Here is a 17,967-nt window from a genome sequence, read left to right as displayed (position 1 = left end):
CTCCTTTGGAGCTATATGACGTGGGCAGCAGAAGCGGGGGCGGGCCGCAATTATTTATTGCGTTTACCAGGTTTTGAACCCTGGACCTCTTGATTGTAAGTTCATGCACCTAACCAGTTCATCCATCAGACCGATCTGAGGGAGAGGGCCGGACATAATACTCCAACACTCCCCCTCATGTCTATGCTCCTTTGGAGCTATATGACGTGGGCAGCGGAAGCGGGGGCGGGCCGCAATTATGTATTGCGTTTACCGGGTTTTGAACCCTGGACCTCTTGATTGTAAGTTCATGCACCTAACCAGTTCATCCATCAGACCGATCTGAGGGAGAGGGCCGGACATAATACTCCAACACTCCCCCTCACGTCTATGCTCCTTTGGAGCTATATGACGTGGGTAGCGGAAGCGGGGGCGGGCCGCAATTATGTATTGCGTTTATCGGGTTTTGAACCCTGGACCTCTTGATTGTAAGTTCATGCACCTAACCAGTTCATCCATCAGACCGATCTGAGGGAGAGGGCCGGACATAATACTCCAACAGTGTTATATGCCGACGACGAACCCTATCAGGAGGAAGAAGCTGCAGATGAAGCACCATATCAGTCGCTGCTCCGACTCCATCGTAAGTGGTCGACGGCGTAGCGCGCGCAATCGTACGTGCTAGCTTGGTGTGTGTTCTCGTACGTGGGTTGGAGTATATATACAGGGTACGTGGTTCTGCTTCTGTTCCGATTCGGCCTGATCTGATCAGCCAGTTTCCTTTCGGAATCGGCCAATCAATAGCGATCGATGCATCTCATAACACGTATATATACACAGTATGTCATACGTACACGTGTATATACGAGTATTTACTTTGTCCGACATCATGAACCTGGCCGGCGCCGTCACCTTCACATCCAGAGCCGCAGATCGATGCATTTTATTTACAACTTTCCTTGACTTTTGGTGTCATCTGCCGATCGACGCAGAGCCTTTTTTTTCGGGGTTATATTTGTGGCAGCATGTACTAACCGTGATAGCAATCTGTGTAGAGTATCGATCGATGTCTAGCTGCCGGCGCAAGGGATAGTTCTTCCCCCTTTTTGGGCCGGTGTCATCGCCGACATCGGGAGGCAGGAGGAACCGTCAATTCTTACCACATCTTGATATACGTCTGATCTTGAGCAGAAGGATCTCGACCATTCATCTTAAACTTAAGGAGCGCTCATCATAGCAGAAACACCAGAGCATGCCATCTTACACTCCTTCGGCAATACTGGTCAGCGAGATCATCTAAGCATATTATTGACATCACATCCCATCACACTCTATTCTAAAAGTGACTCCTAATGCAACGTCCATATTAAGCCACATTGTCCAAAAAAGACCAATCATTGGGTTATATCACGGTCTCGGACTAAGGGAAGGAACCAATGCTCAATGGCTGACTTAAGGGTCATGCTTCAACAGAAAGAACGCATTAAACCACCTCAACTCAACCCTGACGAAAACTTGGTCTGGTAGCATTTAAAATAGGATCGTTAGATTTTGACAGTTAGGGTCTATGAAAAGTTATTTCCTTTGGTTAAATATATATATTAAAAAAACAATGCTGGAAGGATGTATACACGTCCTTTGGTGTTTCTTCGTAAAAAGACACGTCCATTTGTGGAAAGATGTCTCTTCATGAAAATGCACACTGGCAAAATGATGTCTCTTTGTGGTTAGACATTATAAAAGAATGTAAGGAAGAATAATAATTGTTATATTGACACACTACAAAATTCAGTTTTTAACTTTTCAAAGATTCAACCATTAAAACTGACTTAATCATGCCAGAAATTAATTCACAAATTTATCACTTCAATTCATGTATGGACTTAACTAAAATCTGAACTTTGTAATGCTATAGTTATTATTTTTGTATAAATATTAAAATACAAAAAATATTGTATTATAAATATTTCGATATACTCACTAAAACAACTTATGAATACCTGCAACAAGGCTCATGCTTTACACTGGTTAATTTATAATTCTAAAAGGAAAAGGCAGTACTCAACCTATCTTCTCATCTTGGTTAGGGGCAGGACACATGACGGCGGTGTCACCGACCCTCATGCCCCCGCACTCCGTCCTCCACCTATACCTCATGTACTCCCCCTGCACGCCATACGACCCCGCGGGGAGATGCAGCGTGACATCAAACACCGCCACATTCTGCCTCATGTCCGCCGTGAGGCTGTCCAGCACGTGCCCCAAAGGCACCTGGGTGACCCTCGCCACCACGCGCTGCTCTGCCCTTTCCCGCGGCTCGGCGCAGAAGTGTCGTACCTCGGCCGGGCCAGCCATGGCGAGTTGGACACCACGGTGCGACACCTCCACGCGCGTGCCAGGTTTGATGCATGCCTTGGCTCCGTAGCTCCATGATGCGACGCCGAGCGTGAGGTTGAACGAGAGGCCCCTCGTTGGGTCGGGGCCGGCACTACTAGGAAAAGGCCTACTAATGGCGCACCTTAACTTGGCTATTAATGGCGCATTAGTGGTGCGCCATTAGTATATTTTACTAATGGCTCACCACTGATGCGCCATTAGTAGTATCTGGTATACTAATGGCGCACCACGCGGTGCGCTATTAGTATAGCCCACGGTGCGCCATTAGTATGCCTCCCAGGGGGCCATGTATACCCAGGTGCTTTGGCATACTAATGGCGCACAATAACAGGATGCGCCATTAGTAACTTCGGCATACTAATGGCGCACTGATTAATGATGCGCCATTAGTATCCTTTGGCACACTAATGGCGCACTATGATGTGATGCGTCATTAGTATGAATATTAGGTTTTTTTTATTTTTTTATTTTCTGTTTTTTGCACAGGTTACAAAATGTATAATTGGACAAAATATAGACAGCACACATCAACAACAGATTCATCGAATAAAATAGAAGATTAGTCTCTGAATACAATTCATCATTTTAGTCTCCGAATACAATTCATCATATTAGTCTCCGAATTGAAAAGACCGAACAAAGATAGAACATTATATTACAAGTCTCGAAACCGCGAGTTTGTCTTCACATTACAAGTCGATATCGATCATCTAAACTACCATCACATAGAAGACAGCTGCGGTCATCACGATGAGCATCATCACGATGAAACTCGTCTTCATCCGGTTCCTCCAACGCTCCCTCCCCTCTCCCGCTAGATAGCGGGCGTATCTAGATTCGGCCTCGGCCCTAGTGGTGTACCCTTTGTAACTGTTACCGCTGAATCGGTGAACCTGTCTCCGACACTCCTCCCAGTCGTTGTAGACTCCGGGAACCTTACACTTGTACACGACATACCACGGCATCGCTATGCAGTAGCCAAACGAAATGTTAGTACCAATTCACAGACAATACATAAGCAACATATAAGTATGCAACAGAACGATCGGAAGAGAAAAGCAAAACATTAATAGCATCGATTACATCTAAGTTGAACGACTCTCGAAACCAAAGAGACATACTACAAGTTCATTAAAGTTTAATTACAACATGAGCCAATCGATGTTTCAGAACTAGACACAGCATCACTGTTTTCGACTCGACTCAAGGGACCGGAGCGTGGATGAAGCCGCCGTCTATCGTGGGAGTCATGAAACAACGGGCGTTGTCAGCCTGCATTTGTAGGATTGTGTCGATGTCACTGTTGGACGGTTGATTTCTGAGGTTGAACTGCCCCGAGGTACGAAGGACATCTTGATGGATGATTTCCGCAAACTCCGACTGGATGCGAAAGAATTCTTGTCTGATGTCCGCGTCCTGGATTGCCGACACGCTCGCGGCCCAATCTTTGAGTCTACTCGGTAGCAGAAGTTGATGATGGTCCCGTACGATCGCCCGCATGTGATGGATGGCGTAGTAGGCACCCTTCTGACCGCCAGTTGGCTGCTTGACGCAGCAGAACGTCGTATTGTGGGAGAACACGTGCTTGCCGTACTTACGAATAGGCCTGGTGAAGGTGCCTCCAGATTTGACGTAGCCGGGGAGAACATCATCAAGAACCTTCTTGACATTTGTGTAGTCTACGTTCGACTGACGGTCCGGGTCGAAATATGTGGCCATGGAATATTTGGGGCTTAGGAGGATGAGCGTGCAACGTGTGTCACTGCAGAAAACACGGAATGTTAAAAGAAAAACGATCGAAATCTAAGAATTCATATGTTACGGGGCGGTTGAGGGGAGGACTTACTCGGGAAAGTAAGGCACGAGGAAGTTATCCTTATCTTGGTTTGCCAGAATGACGCCTTCGAGGTAAGAACTCGCGACTTGCCGGTCCCCAACGCTGCCCAAGATCTTGGCACACATGTAGAAGGGGTCGACTATCACGATGTCCGGGGTCTTGTCGCGAATGATCCGCATCTCCATACTCAGCGAAAATAGCCGAATGAAGGTGTAGTGCAGCGGATGAAGGTTCAACATAGCGTGGATGTCATCAAACCGCAGGACGATCGTACCCCCGATGGAGTTATCCACAAAGCCCTTGCCCTCTGGCACCTTGGCCACGAAAACCGGGTATGCCACATCCTTCTCTCCGAGACGCCGCTTCTCCAAAGAAAGAACACTGTCATGCAGACTCCGCATAGCACCGGTTGCAGCATCGAGCATATTTCTCGGTAGCATCGGCCTACCCGCCACATGCACCCTCCTCGAGATATCCTCAGGTGCAGGTGGCCCGTCCTGAGCACGGATCGTACTCGGTGCCGGCTGGCCCGCACCCTTGTTAGTCTTTCTTTTGCGTGCCTTCTTCTTCTCCTGTAATGGGACCGAGTTCTACTCACAGACCGCCTTCTTGAGTGTGTTGGGGCTGATAATATTTCGCTCCTCGCCTATCTGAGGCTCGGTGAAGTCGGCAGCTGGAGGCGTCTCCTGAGAGCTGAACGCTAGACGACGCCTGTTGCAACTTGGCTTCTCCGCGGTACCAGCTAGATCGCGCACGTCTTTTGTTGGGTTGGGTTCTTGAGAAGGAGGCCCCATGAAGTCGCCACCGTACCCATGATCGGCAAAGTACTGATCGACGTTGGCAAATGTATCGTCGTCGTCGTCGTTCTGATCCTGTGCCATATGCATGTTTGGATCCAGTGGCATAGGGATGTCCGGCACCGTTGCGGCGGTCTTGCCATGGGGCCGACTTGGCGCCGGCACGACTGGCGGTGTTGTCTTTGGGGTGGTGTCCCCCGCCCCCAAACGAATCTGGCTCCTCGGCCAAAGCAGGGGCCAGCTCAGGCAGGCGCTGAGGGTCATCACGTCATCATCGTCGGCCCCGACGGGTCGAATCGGAGGTAACAACTCGTCGCAGCCTGGCAGCACCCGAACCAGTTGAACCCTAAACAAGTTGGGTGGCATCTGGGTACCGTGGAACAAGGGGTTTCCCGGTTGAACGATTTTGCCCTTGGCGACATCGACCAACTCGTTGTTCACGAAGTGCAGGAGAGTGCACGGAACGTCGGCGGCGCCCTGCGAAAACATGTAGGACGTCAGGGATGCCCAGTCAAAGGCAAGGAGATGAAGTCCTCGGCCGAGAGAGGCTTAGTTAGTTACCGTGATGATGGCGTCGAGCTCGGCTAATGTCGAGGCACCGCCAACGGTGGGCGTGCAGTTGACGGAGGGGCCGCTTGCTGCAGAGGTGCCGGCCGGCGTACACCCGGGTGCATTAAGCTCCCGTGCCGGCGTCAGAGACACCAATGCCGCCTCCGTCGGAGGCACCAATGGCCCCGCCATCGCGTTCTGCGAGTTGCTGGACGTGAAGCTAGGAATCGGGGGCGGCCCCTGTTGGCCGCCCGCAATCCACGCACTAATCCCCTGGATCAAGGTAGGCACAATGGCGGTGATCGTCCTTCCGAGTTGTTGTTCCACTTGCTCTTGGACCATCTCCGGAATCCGCGCCACCTGTGCCCTGAGTTCTTGAACCTCGCGCGCCTGGCTTTCCGAGCTGGTCTTTTTCTCCTTTCGCCCACCACTGTTATAGTATGACGACCATTTTGTCGACAAGCCTTTGCCGGCCACACGACCAGCTGACGTCGGCTTACTAAGCTTATCCTTGTTCTTCATTACATTCAACGCCCTATTTAGAGTGGTGTCCCAAGGGTTGCTCTTAGTCGACCCCGCGCTACTGCTTTCAGTCGCCTGCGGAAGGAATGTGAACCATTTAGAAATTTGGCTTCATTAATTAGAATGCAACCATATGAAGCTAATTACGTGGGGGTGTATTCCTTACCAGAATAAGCTCAAGCTCCCTGGTCTTCGGATCCGTGGTAAGCTCCTTTGTTTTCGGGTCCTTCTTGTACCGGGCCCTGACAAAGTTCCTGGTCTGCTTGTCACCGTATTTATCGAAGAGGGGCGGTATGCCTTGCTCGGCACGGTCCGCATCCTCCTTGTCCCATATAGGCTCCGCCACTCTGTAACCGCCGGGACCGAGTGTGTGTTCCCCTAAGTTCAGCTCCCGCATTTCTTTCCCCCACTTACTTGAATCGGAGCTTGCGGTGCTCGAGCAATTGATCTTGAAGTCGTTGTAGTCATCGTTGGTGATCGAAGGATTTTTCTCCTAGATCTTCTCATAACTCTCACCTCTCTGGATCATTCTCTTCACATTGCTTTTCCAAGTAGACAGGGCCGTGCTCATCTTCGTGAGGGAAGCATTGTTCACTTTATTCCCTTTAAGGCTTGTGTTTTCAAATTCAGCGGGGAACTTGTATCGTTCGTGCAGCTTCGTGAAGAGGAGGTTGCGCAAATTCCCTCGGTCAGGATGCCTGAGGTTCTCGGTGTTGATCGAGACGGTGCTCCGGAGAATGCACCCGAGCTGAAGCGAGTACCCCTTGACTATTCGTTCGGGCGCCGTTGGATTCCCGTCGGAGTCCACTTTAGTAACTTCCTCCTCGAGGGTGCGGAGCACGGTCGGGCGCTGGTCCTTCCGTTGCCTCTTCGGTTGCCTGCCATCTGTGCGTGCGCCGCCATCATCAGTGGTGGCATCCTCGGCGGCACCATCAGTGGTGGCATCAGTGGGGTCATCCTCGTGTTGGGGAACGTAGCAGAAATTCAAAATTTTCCTACGTGTCACCAAGATCTATCTATGGAGAGACTAGCAACGAGGGGAAGGAGAGTGCATCTACATACCCTTGTAGATCGCTAAGCGGAAGCGTTCAAGAGAACGGGGTTGATGGAGTCGTACTCGTCGTGATTCAAATCACCGAAGATCCTAGTGCCGAACGGCGGCACCTCCGCGTTCAACACACGTACAGCCCGGTGACGTCTCCCACGCCTTGATCTAGCAAGGACAGAGGGAGAGGTTGAGGAAGACTCCATCCAGCAGCAGCACAACGGCGTGGTGGTGATGGAGGAGCGTGGCTATCCTGCAGGGCTTCGCCAAGCACCACAGAAGAGGAGGAAGAAGAGACGCAGGGCTGCACCAAGAGAGATTGAATCGCGTGTGTTATGGGCAGCCCTAGGCCTCATATATATAGGGGAAGGGGAGGGGCTGCGCCCCCTCTAGGGTTCCCACCCCTAGGGGGGGCGGCAGCCCTAGATGGGGAGCAAGGGGGGCGGCCAAGAGGGGGGGAGTGGGAGGCGCCCCCTAGGGTGGGCCTTAGGCCCATATAAGCCTAGGGTTTCCTCCTTTTTTTCCTCCTAGCTGCCCTTGGGCCTTGTGGGAGGCGCACCAGCCCACTTAGGGGCTGGTCCCTCACCGCCCTTGGCCCATGCAAGCCTCCGGGGCAGGTGGCCCCACTTGGTGGACCCCCGGGACCCTCCCGGTGGTCCCGGTACATTACCGATAAACCCCGAAACCTTTTCGGTGACCAAAACAGGACTTCCCATATATAAATCTTTACCTCCGGACCATTCCGGAACTCCTCGTGACGTCCGGGATCTCATCCAGGACTCCGAACAACATTCGGTAACCACATACAAACTTCCTTTATAACCCTAGCGTCATCGAACCTTAAGTGTGTAGACCCTACGGGTTCGGGAGACATGCAGACATGACCGAGACGTTCTCCGGTCAATAACCAACAACGGGATCTGGATACCCATGTTGGCTCCCACATGTTCCACGATGATCTCATCGGATGAACCACGATGTCAAGGACTCAATCAATCCCGTATACAATTCCCTTTTGTCTATCGGTATTGTACTTGCCCGAGATTCGATCGTCGGTATACCGATACCTTGTTCAATCTCGTTACCGGCAAGTCTCTTTACTCGTTCCGTAACACATCATCCCGTGATTAACTCCTTGATCACATTGTGCACATTATGATGATATCCTACCGAGTGGGCCCAGAGATACCTCTCCGTCACACGGAGTGACAAATCCCAGTCTCGATTCGTGCCAACCCAACAGACACTTTCGGAGATACCTGTAATGTACCTTTATAGCCACCCAGTTACGTTGTGACGTTTGGCACACCCAAAGCACTCCTACGGTATCCGGGAGTTGCACAATCTCATGGTCTAAGGAAATGATACTTGACATTAGAAAAGCTTCAGCATACGAACTACACGATCTAGTGCTATGCTTAGGATTGGGTCTTGTCCATCACATCATTCTCCTAATGATGTGATCCGGTTATCAACGACATCCAATGTCCATGGTCAGGAAACCATAACCATCTATTGACCAACGAGCTAGTCAACTAGAGGCTTACTAGGGACATGGTGTTGTCTATGTATCCACACATGTATCTGAGTTTCCTATCAATACAATTATAGCATGGATAATAAACGATTATCATGAACAAGGAAATATAATAATAATCAATTTATTATTGCCTCTAGGGCATATTTCCAACAGTCTCCCACTTGCACTAGAGTCAATAATCTAGTTCACATCGCCATGTGATTAACACTCACAGGTCACATCGCCATGTGACTAACACCCAAGAGTTTACTAGAGTCAGTAGTCTAGTTCACATCACTTATGTGATTAACACTCAATGAGTTCTAGGTTTGATCATGTTGCTTGTGAGAGAGGTTTTAGTCAACGGGTCTGAACCTTTCAGATCCGTGTGTGCTTTACAAATCTCTATGTCATCTCCTAGATGCAGCTACCACGCTCTATTTGGAGCTGTTCCAAATAACCGTTCTACTATACGAATCCAGTTTACTACCCGAATAATCTGGATTAGTGTCAAAGTTTGTATCGGCGTAACCCTTTACGACGAACTCTTTTACCACCTCCATAATCGAGAAAATTCCTTAGTCCACTAGTTACTAAGGATAACTTTGACCGCTGTCCTGTGATCCATTCTTGGATCACTCTTGTACCCCTTGACTGACTCATGGCAAGGCACACTTTAGGTGCGGTACACAGCATAGCATACTGAAGAGCCTACGTCTTAAGCATAGGGGACGACCTTCGTCCTTTCTCTCTATTCTGCCGTGGTCGAGCTTTAAGTCTTAACTTCATACCTTAAAACTCAGGCAAGAACTCCTTCTTTGACTGATCCATCTTGAACACCTTCAAGATCATGTCAAGGTATGTGCTCATTTGAAAGTACTATTAAGCGTTTTGATCTATCCTCATAGATCTCGATGCTCAATGTTCAAGTAGCTTAATCCAGACTTTCCATTGAAAAACACTTTCCAAATAACCCTATATGCTTTCCAGAAATTCTACGTCATTTCTGATCAACAATATGTCAACAACATATATTCATCAGAAATTCTATAGTGCTCCCACTCACTTCTTTGGAAATACAAGTTTCTCATAAACTTTGTATACACCCAAAATCTTTGATCATCTCATCAACGCATACATTCCAACTCCGAGATGCTTACTCCAGTCCTTAGAAGGATTGCTGGAGCTTTGCATACTTATTAGCATCTTTCAGGATTGACAAAACCTTCCGGTTGTATCACATACAACCTTTTCTCAAAAATCGTCGAGGAAACAATGTTTTGACATCCTATCTGCAAGATTTCATAAATGATGCAGTAATTGCTAATATAATTCCAACAGACTCTTAGCATTGCTACGAGTGAGAAAGTCTCATCGCAGTCAACTCCTTGAACTTGTCGGAAAACATCTTAATGATAAGTCGAGCTTTCTTAATGGTGACATTTACCATCATTGTCCATCTTCCTTTTAAAATCCATCTGTACTCAACAGCCTCACGACCATCAAGTAGTTCTTCCAAAGTCTACACTTTGTTTTCATACATGGATCCTCTCTCTCTCGGATTTTATGGCCTCGAGCCATTTATCGGAATCCGGACCCACCATCACTTCTCCATAGCTCGTAGGTTCATTGTTGTCTAGCAACATGACTTCCAAGACAGGATTACGTACCACTCAGAAGTAGTACGCATCCTTGTCATCCTACGAGGTTTGGGAGTGACTTGATCCGAAGTCTCATGATCAATATCATAAGCTTCCACTTCAATTGTTGTAGGTGCCACAGGAATAACTTCCTGTGCCCTGCTACACACTAGTTGAAGTGACGGTTTAATAACCTCATCAAGTCTCCACCATCCTCCCACTCAATTCTTTCGAGAAAAACTTTTCCTCGAGAAAGGACCCGATTCTAGAAACAATCCCTTATTGCTTTCGGATCTGAGATAGGAGGTATACCCAACTGTTTTGGGTGTCCTATGAAGATGCATTTATCCGCTTTGGGTTCGAGCTTATCAGCCTGAAACTTTTTCATATAAGCGTCGCAGCCCCAAACTTTTAAGAAATGATAGCTTAGGTTTCTCTAAACTATAGTTCATACGGTGTCACCTCATCGGAATTACGTGGTGCCCTTATTTAAAGTGAATGCGGTTGTCTCTAATGCCTAACCCATAAACTATCGTGGTAATGCGATAAGAGACATCATGGTATGCATCATATCCAATAGGGTGCATTTATGATGCTCGGACACACCATCACACTATGGTGTTCCAGGCTGTATTAGTTGTGAAACAATTTCCACAATGTCTTAATTCTATGTCAAACTCGTAATTCAGATATTCATCTCTATAATCATATCATAGATCTTTTATCCTCTTGTCACGACGATCTTTCAACTTCACACTGAAATTACTTGAACCTTTCAATAATTCAGACTCGTGATTCATCAAGTAAATATACTCAACATCTACTCAAATCATCTGTGAAGTAAGAACATAACGATATCCACTACATGCCTCAGCACCTATTGGACTGCACACATCAAAATGTATTACTTCCAACAAGTTGCTTTCTAGTTCCATTTTACTGAAAACGAGGCTTTCAATCATCTCGCCCATGTGGTATGATTTGCATGTCTCAAGTGATTTTAAAAATTCAAATGAGTCCAAACGGTCCATTTGCATGGAGTTTCTTCATGCATATACACCAATAGACATGGTTCGCATGTCTCAATCCTTTCAAAAATGAGTGAGCCCAAAGATCCATCAACATGGAGCTTCCTCATGCGTTTTATACCGATATGACTTACGTGGCAGTGCCACAAGTAGGTGGTACTATCATTATTATCTTTTGGCATGAACATGTGTATCACTACGATCGAGATTCAATAAACCATTCATTTTAGGTGTAAGACCATTGAAGGTATTATTCAAATAAACAGAGTAGCTATTATTCTCCTTAAATGAATAACCGTATTGCAATAGACATAATCCAATCATGTCTATGCTCAACGCAAACACCAATCTCGATGGTAGAGGGAGCGTACGATGCTTGATCATATCAACATTGGAAACACTTCCAATATATATCGTCAGCTCACTTTTAGCTAGTCTCCGTTTATTCCGTAGCTTTTATTTCGAGTTACTAACACTTAGCAACCGAACCAGTATCTAATACCCTGGTGCTACTAGGAGTACTAGTAAAGTACACATCAACACAATGTATATCCAATATACTTCTATCGACCTTGCCAGCCTTCTTATCTACCAAGTATCTAGGGTAATTCTGCTCCAGTGGCTGTTCCTCTTATTATAGAAGCACTTAGTCTCGGGTTTGGGTTCAACCTTGGGTTTCTTCACTAGAGCAGCAGCTGAATTGCCGTTTCATGAAGTATCCCTTCTTGCCCTTACCCTTCTTGAAACTAGTGGTTTCACCAACCATCAACAATTGATGCTCCTTCTTGATATCTACTTTTGCGGTGTCAAACATCGCGAATATCTCAAGGATCATCATATATGTCCCTGATATATCATAGTTCATCATGAAGCTCTAGCAGCTTGGTGGTAATGACTTCGGAGAAACATCATTATCTCATCTTGGAAGATCAACTCCCACTTGATTCAAATGATTGTTGTACTCAGACAATCTAAGCACAAGCTCAACAATTGAGCTTTTCTCCCTTAGTTTGTAGGCTAAGAAAATCGTCGGAGGTCTTATACCTCTTGACGTGGGCACGAGCCTGAAATCCCAATTTCAGCCCTCAAAACATCTCATATGTTTCGCGACGTTTCAAAACTGTCTTTGGTGCCTCAACTCTAAACCGTTTAACTGAACTATCATGTAGTTATCAAAACGTGTATGTCAGATGTTCGCAACATCCACAGACAACGTTCGAGGTTCAGCACACTGAGCGGTGCATTAAGGACATAAGCCTTCTATGAAGCAATGAGGACAATCCTCAATTTACGGACCTAGTCCGCATAATTGCTACTATCAACTTTCAACTAAATTTTCTCTAGGAACATAACTAAACAGTAGAACTAAAGCGCGAGCTACGACATAATTTGAAAAATCCTTTTTGACTATGTTCAGGATAATTAAGTTCATCTTATGAACTCCCACTCAGATAGACATCCCTCTAGTCATCTAAGTGATTACATGATCCGAGTCAACTAGGCCGTGTCCGATCATCACGTGAGACGGACTAGTCATCATCGGTGAACATCTTCATGTTGATCGTATCTACCATACGACTCATGCTCGACCTTTCGGTCTTCTGTGTTCCGAGGCCATGTCTATACACATGCTAGGCTCGTCAAGTTAACCCTAAGTGTTTTGCAGGTGTAAAACTGTCTTACAGCCGTTGTATGTGAACGTAAGGATCTATCACACCCGATCATCACGTGGTGCTTCGAAACGACGAACTGTAGCAACGGTGCACAGTTAGGGGAGAACACTTCTTGAAATTTTAATGAGGGATCATCTTATTTACTACCGTCGTTCTAAGCAAATAAGATGTATAAACATGATAAACATCACATGCAATCAAATGGTGACATGATATGGCCAATATCATATTGCTCCTTTTGATCTCCATCTTCGGGGCTCCATGATCATCATCGTCACCGGCATGACACCATGATCTCCATCATCATGATCTCCATCATCGTGTCTTCTTGAAGTTGTCACGTCATCTATTACTTCTACTACTACAGCTAACGGTTAGCAATAAAGTAAAGTAATTACATGACGTTTATGTTGACACGCGGGTCATAAATAAATTAAGACAACTCCTATGGCTCCTGCCGGTTGTCATACTCATCGACATGCAAGTCGTGATTCCTATTACAAGAACATGATCAATCTCATACATCACATATATCATTCATCACATCTTTTGGCCATATCACATCACATAGCATACCCTGTAAAAACAAGTTAGACGTCCTCTAATTGTTGTTTGCATGTTTTACGTGGCTGCTATGGGTTTCTAGCAAGAACGTTTCTTACCTACGCAAAACCACAACGTGATATGCCAATTGCTATTTACCCTTCATAAGGACCCTTTTCATCGAATCCGATCTGACTAAAGTGGGAGAGACAGACACCCACCAGCCACCTTATGAAACTAGTGCATGTTTGTCGGTGGAACCGGTCTCACGTAAGAGTACGTGTAAGGTTGGTCCGGGCCGCTTCATCCCACGATGCCGCCGAATCAAGATAAGACTAGTAACGGCAAGCATATTGAACAAAATCAACGCCCACAACTACTTTGTGTTCTACTCGTGCATAGAATCTACGCAATAGACCTAGCTCATGATGCCACTGTTGGGGAACGTAGCAGAAATTCAAAATTTTCCTACGTGTCACCAAGATCTATCTATGGAGAGACTAGCAACGAGGGGAAGGAGAGTGCATCTACATACCCTTGTAGATCGCTAAGCGGAAGCGTTCAAGAGAACGGGGTTGATGGAGTCGTACTCGTTGTGATTCAAATCACCGAAGATCCTAGTGCCGAATGGACGGCACCTCCGCGTTCAACACACGTACAGCCCGGTGACGTCTCCCACGCCTTGATCCAGCAAGGAGAGAGGGAGAGGTTGAGGAAGACTCCATCCAGCAGCAGCACAACGGCGTGGTGGTGATGGAGGAGCGTGGCTATCCTGCAGGGCTTCGCCAAGCACCACAGAAGAGGAGGAAGAAGAGACGCAGGGCTGCACCAAGAGAGATTGAATCGCGTGTGTTATGGGCAGCCCTAGGCCTCATATATATAGGGGAAGGGGAGGGGCTGCGCCCCCTCTAGGGTTCCCACCCCTAGGGGGGCGGCAGCCCTAGATGGGGAGCAAGGGGGGCGGCCAAGAGGGGGGGAGAGGGAGGCGCCCCCTAGGGTTGGCCTTAGGCCCATATAAGCCTAGGGTTTCCTCCTTTTTTTTCCTCCTAGCTGCCCTTGGGCCTTGTGGGAGGCGCACCAGCCCACTTAGGGGCTGGTCCCTCACCGCCCTTGGCCCATGCAAGCCTCCGGGGCAGGTGGCCCCACTTGGTGGACCCCCGGGACCCTCCCGGTGGTCCCGATACATTACTGATAAACCCCGAAACCTTTCCGGTGACCAAAACAGGACTTCCCATATATAAATCTTTACCTCCGGACCATTCCGGAACCCCTCGTGACGTCCGGGATCTCATCCAGGACTCCGAACAACATTCGGTAACCACATACAAACTTCCTTTATAACCCTAGCGTCATCAAACCTTAAGTGTGTAGACCCTACGGGTTCGGGAGACATGCAGACATGACCGAGACGTTCTCCGGTCAATAACCAACAACGGGATCTGGATACCCATGTTGGCTCCCACATGTTCCACGATGATCTCATCGGATGAACCACGATGTCAAGGACTCAATCAATCCCGTATACAATTCCCTTTTGTCTATCGGTATTGTACTTGCCCGAGATTCGATCGTCGGTATACCGATACCTTGTTCAATCCCGTTACCGGCAAGTCTCTTTACTCGTTCCGTAACACATCATCCCGTGATTAACTTCTTGATCACATTGTGCACATTATGATGATGTCCTACCGAGTGGGCCCAGAGATACCTCTCCGTCACACGGAGTGACAAATCCCAGTCTCGATTCGTGCCAACCCAACAGACACTTTCGGAGATACCTGTAATGTACCTTTATAGCCACCCAGTTACGTTGTGACGTTTGGCACACCCAAAGCACTCCTACGGTATCCGGGAGTTGCACAATCTCATGGTCTAAGGAAATGATACTTGACATTAGAAAAGCTTCAGCATACGAACTACACGATCTAGTGCTATGCTTAGGATTGGGTCTTGTCCATCACATCATTCTCCTAATGATGTGATCCGGTTATCAACGACATCCAATGTCCATGGTCAGGAAACCATAACCATCTATTGACCAACGAGCTAGTCAACTAGAGGCTTACTAGGGACATGGTGTTGTCTATGTATCCACACATGTATCTGAGTTTCCTATCAATACAATTATAGCATGGATAATAAACGATTATCATGAACAAGGAAATATAATAATAATCAATTTATTATTGCCTCTAGGGCATATTTCCAACACCTCGGCGGTACCATCAGTGGTCTCAGGATCAGTGGGGAAGGCGGCGGCCTCATACAAGTGAGGTTGTTCCTCCATCTCCTGGGACAGCTCCCAGAATGCCTTGACGCCCGAACCCCCGGCCTCATCGTTGTTGGCCATGTTTCTCTCTAAATAGGAACAAAGTTTGGTCAAAAAGCCCTGGTGGTGAAAATTCCTTTTACTGTCAAAAAACTGCTAATAGCACAAGTGACATGAAAATTCAGGAGTAGGAGATCACAAAGGCCATGTCATGCTTGGAGGGTAGATGACAGTTCAGATGCTGAGGATATGCCATAATACCATCATTTTTGAATTTGTTCAAGTGAGCCAAAAAGCTTCATGATACAAATGGTTATGGTCACAATATTGATTAGCCTTCAAAAGGGATTTGGAAGAAATAGCTAGAGAATTTCAAAATCCAATTTATCAGGCTAGATAGGAAGTATATATTATGTAGAGGAGATCTAGGAACGTGCATTGCCATATAGACAAGTTTTAATAATTTTGGTAAGCCTCTCAAAAGGCAATCTTTAAACAGAAGTGAAGACAGGTCTAGAGCTCAAATTTGAATTTATACTCTAAAGAAAAACAAGTCATGAGTGGATTTTTAGTTTGGTACACACACCAATTAATCTTCTCAAGGCTCACAAATAAAAGTAGCTTCCTTGTCTCCTCTCACTATCTCTCTCACACACATGGCAAGCAAGGGTGTCTGAGTGTGAAAAAAATACTAAACTAATCCAACCACTAGAGCTCAAATTATTTCGGTTGAGAATTGGGCACCTTCTAGGTCAAGAAAATTGGGCATGACCTTTGCTAATTTTCTTGACCTTGGAGTGCCCCATTTCTCAACCGAAACGGAAATTAATCAACGTTTCAGGAGAAAGGGGTCATTTTAGAAGATCACAAGTAGCAGCAGCATCACTTGACAAAATCACAACTAGCAGCAGCAACTCGCAGATAGCAGCAGCAGCATCACTTGACAAGTAGTACAGCAACAGCAGCAGCAGCATCATCACAAGTAATACACTATGATATAACTGAAACAGAGTTCATTTCAAAAAAGGTTCAGCACCAAATGAGTTTATCCACCTAGTTACCATGTGTTTCACTTACCTTATCACATAAATTTTCTCTAGTGCTCATAGATCAGAAAATACTCTTGTTAGATTTTGAAATCACATATCTTCAAACAAGAAAAGATTTTAACAGAAAATCTGTAAAAATATGAAAAACAAAAGCTATACATTCGGGCCTGCTACTACTATACTTTCAATTTCTGGAGTTGTTAGAGTAATTAGAAGAAGACAAACTCTATAGGAAATGGAACACATTTTTCCTTGTTTATAGCTGGATTGCATTCCTGCTAACAACTCGGTTGCCAACCCCTTTTTGGCCTAATGAGCTACTCTTACAAAATATCTATGCATGTTAAAATGAACGAAATGCTAGAGCTCCTACTTTCTAGAATAAAACTTCTTAAATTCATATGCTTGTAGCTTTATCTATTTTTCTCGCTCTACACTAGCAAGTAGGGAGTAAAAGCTCATGCTCTTGATTGATGTATTCGAATTTTCATCTTTCATAGGAGTAATTTTTTCCTGTAGTTATATTCAAAATTCTGCTTTGGTGCCAATTCAAGAACCATTATTAGCTTGAATATTAGTTAGCTCATGAGAAAATTTTCTCCTTTTTCTTCTCAAAGGAGCCTATGAGGCATTGCCGGAAAATTTCTTTGTACCATATTTTAAACTTCAAGTACGATAAATAAATGGACCACTAATTGTTCATTGCCATGTCATACTGTGTGATGCAATTAAATGTGTGTGTTGCATCTCAATGGTAGCTAAAGAACCAACCTAATCAGCTAGAATAATGGCTAGACAAATTAAGCAATCGCACAGTTGGGCATGCATTCCATCCCTAAACAGCACAGGCAGAGAAAGAGCAGGGCAGAGGAGAGGGGGATGGGATTATACCTAGTCTAAGAGACCAAACCAGATGTACAGGCAAAGCTGCTTGTGCCACGGCCAGCAAATCAAAGGTTGGTGGCGTCTGATGCGTGCACCTGCGTGAGCAAAGGAAGCCAAAGCGCATGAGAAAATCAAAGGGAAGAGAATGGAAGAGAAGGGAAGAGAAGAGCAAATCGAGGATTACCTTGACGAGCAGCGGCGTCCCGAGCGAGAAGAAGCGCTGGTGTCTCCCCGC

The sequence above is a fragment of the Triticum urartu genome, chromosome 6 (genome assembly GCF_003073215.2).
Source record: "Triticum urartu cultivar G1812 chromosome 6, Tu2.1, whole genome shotgun sequence".
Taxonomy (NCBI): domain Eukaryota; kingdom Viridiplantae; phylum Streptophyta; class Magnoliopsida; order Poales; family Poaceae; genus Triticum; species Triticum urartu.
Note: the sequence above shows the minus strand (reverse complement) of the source record.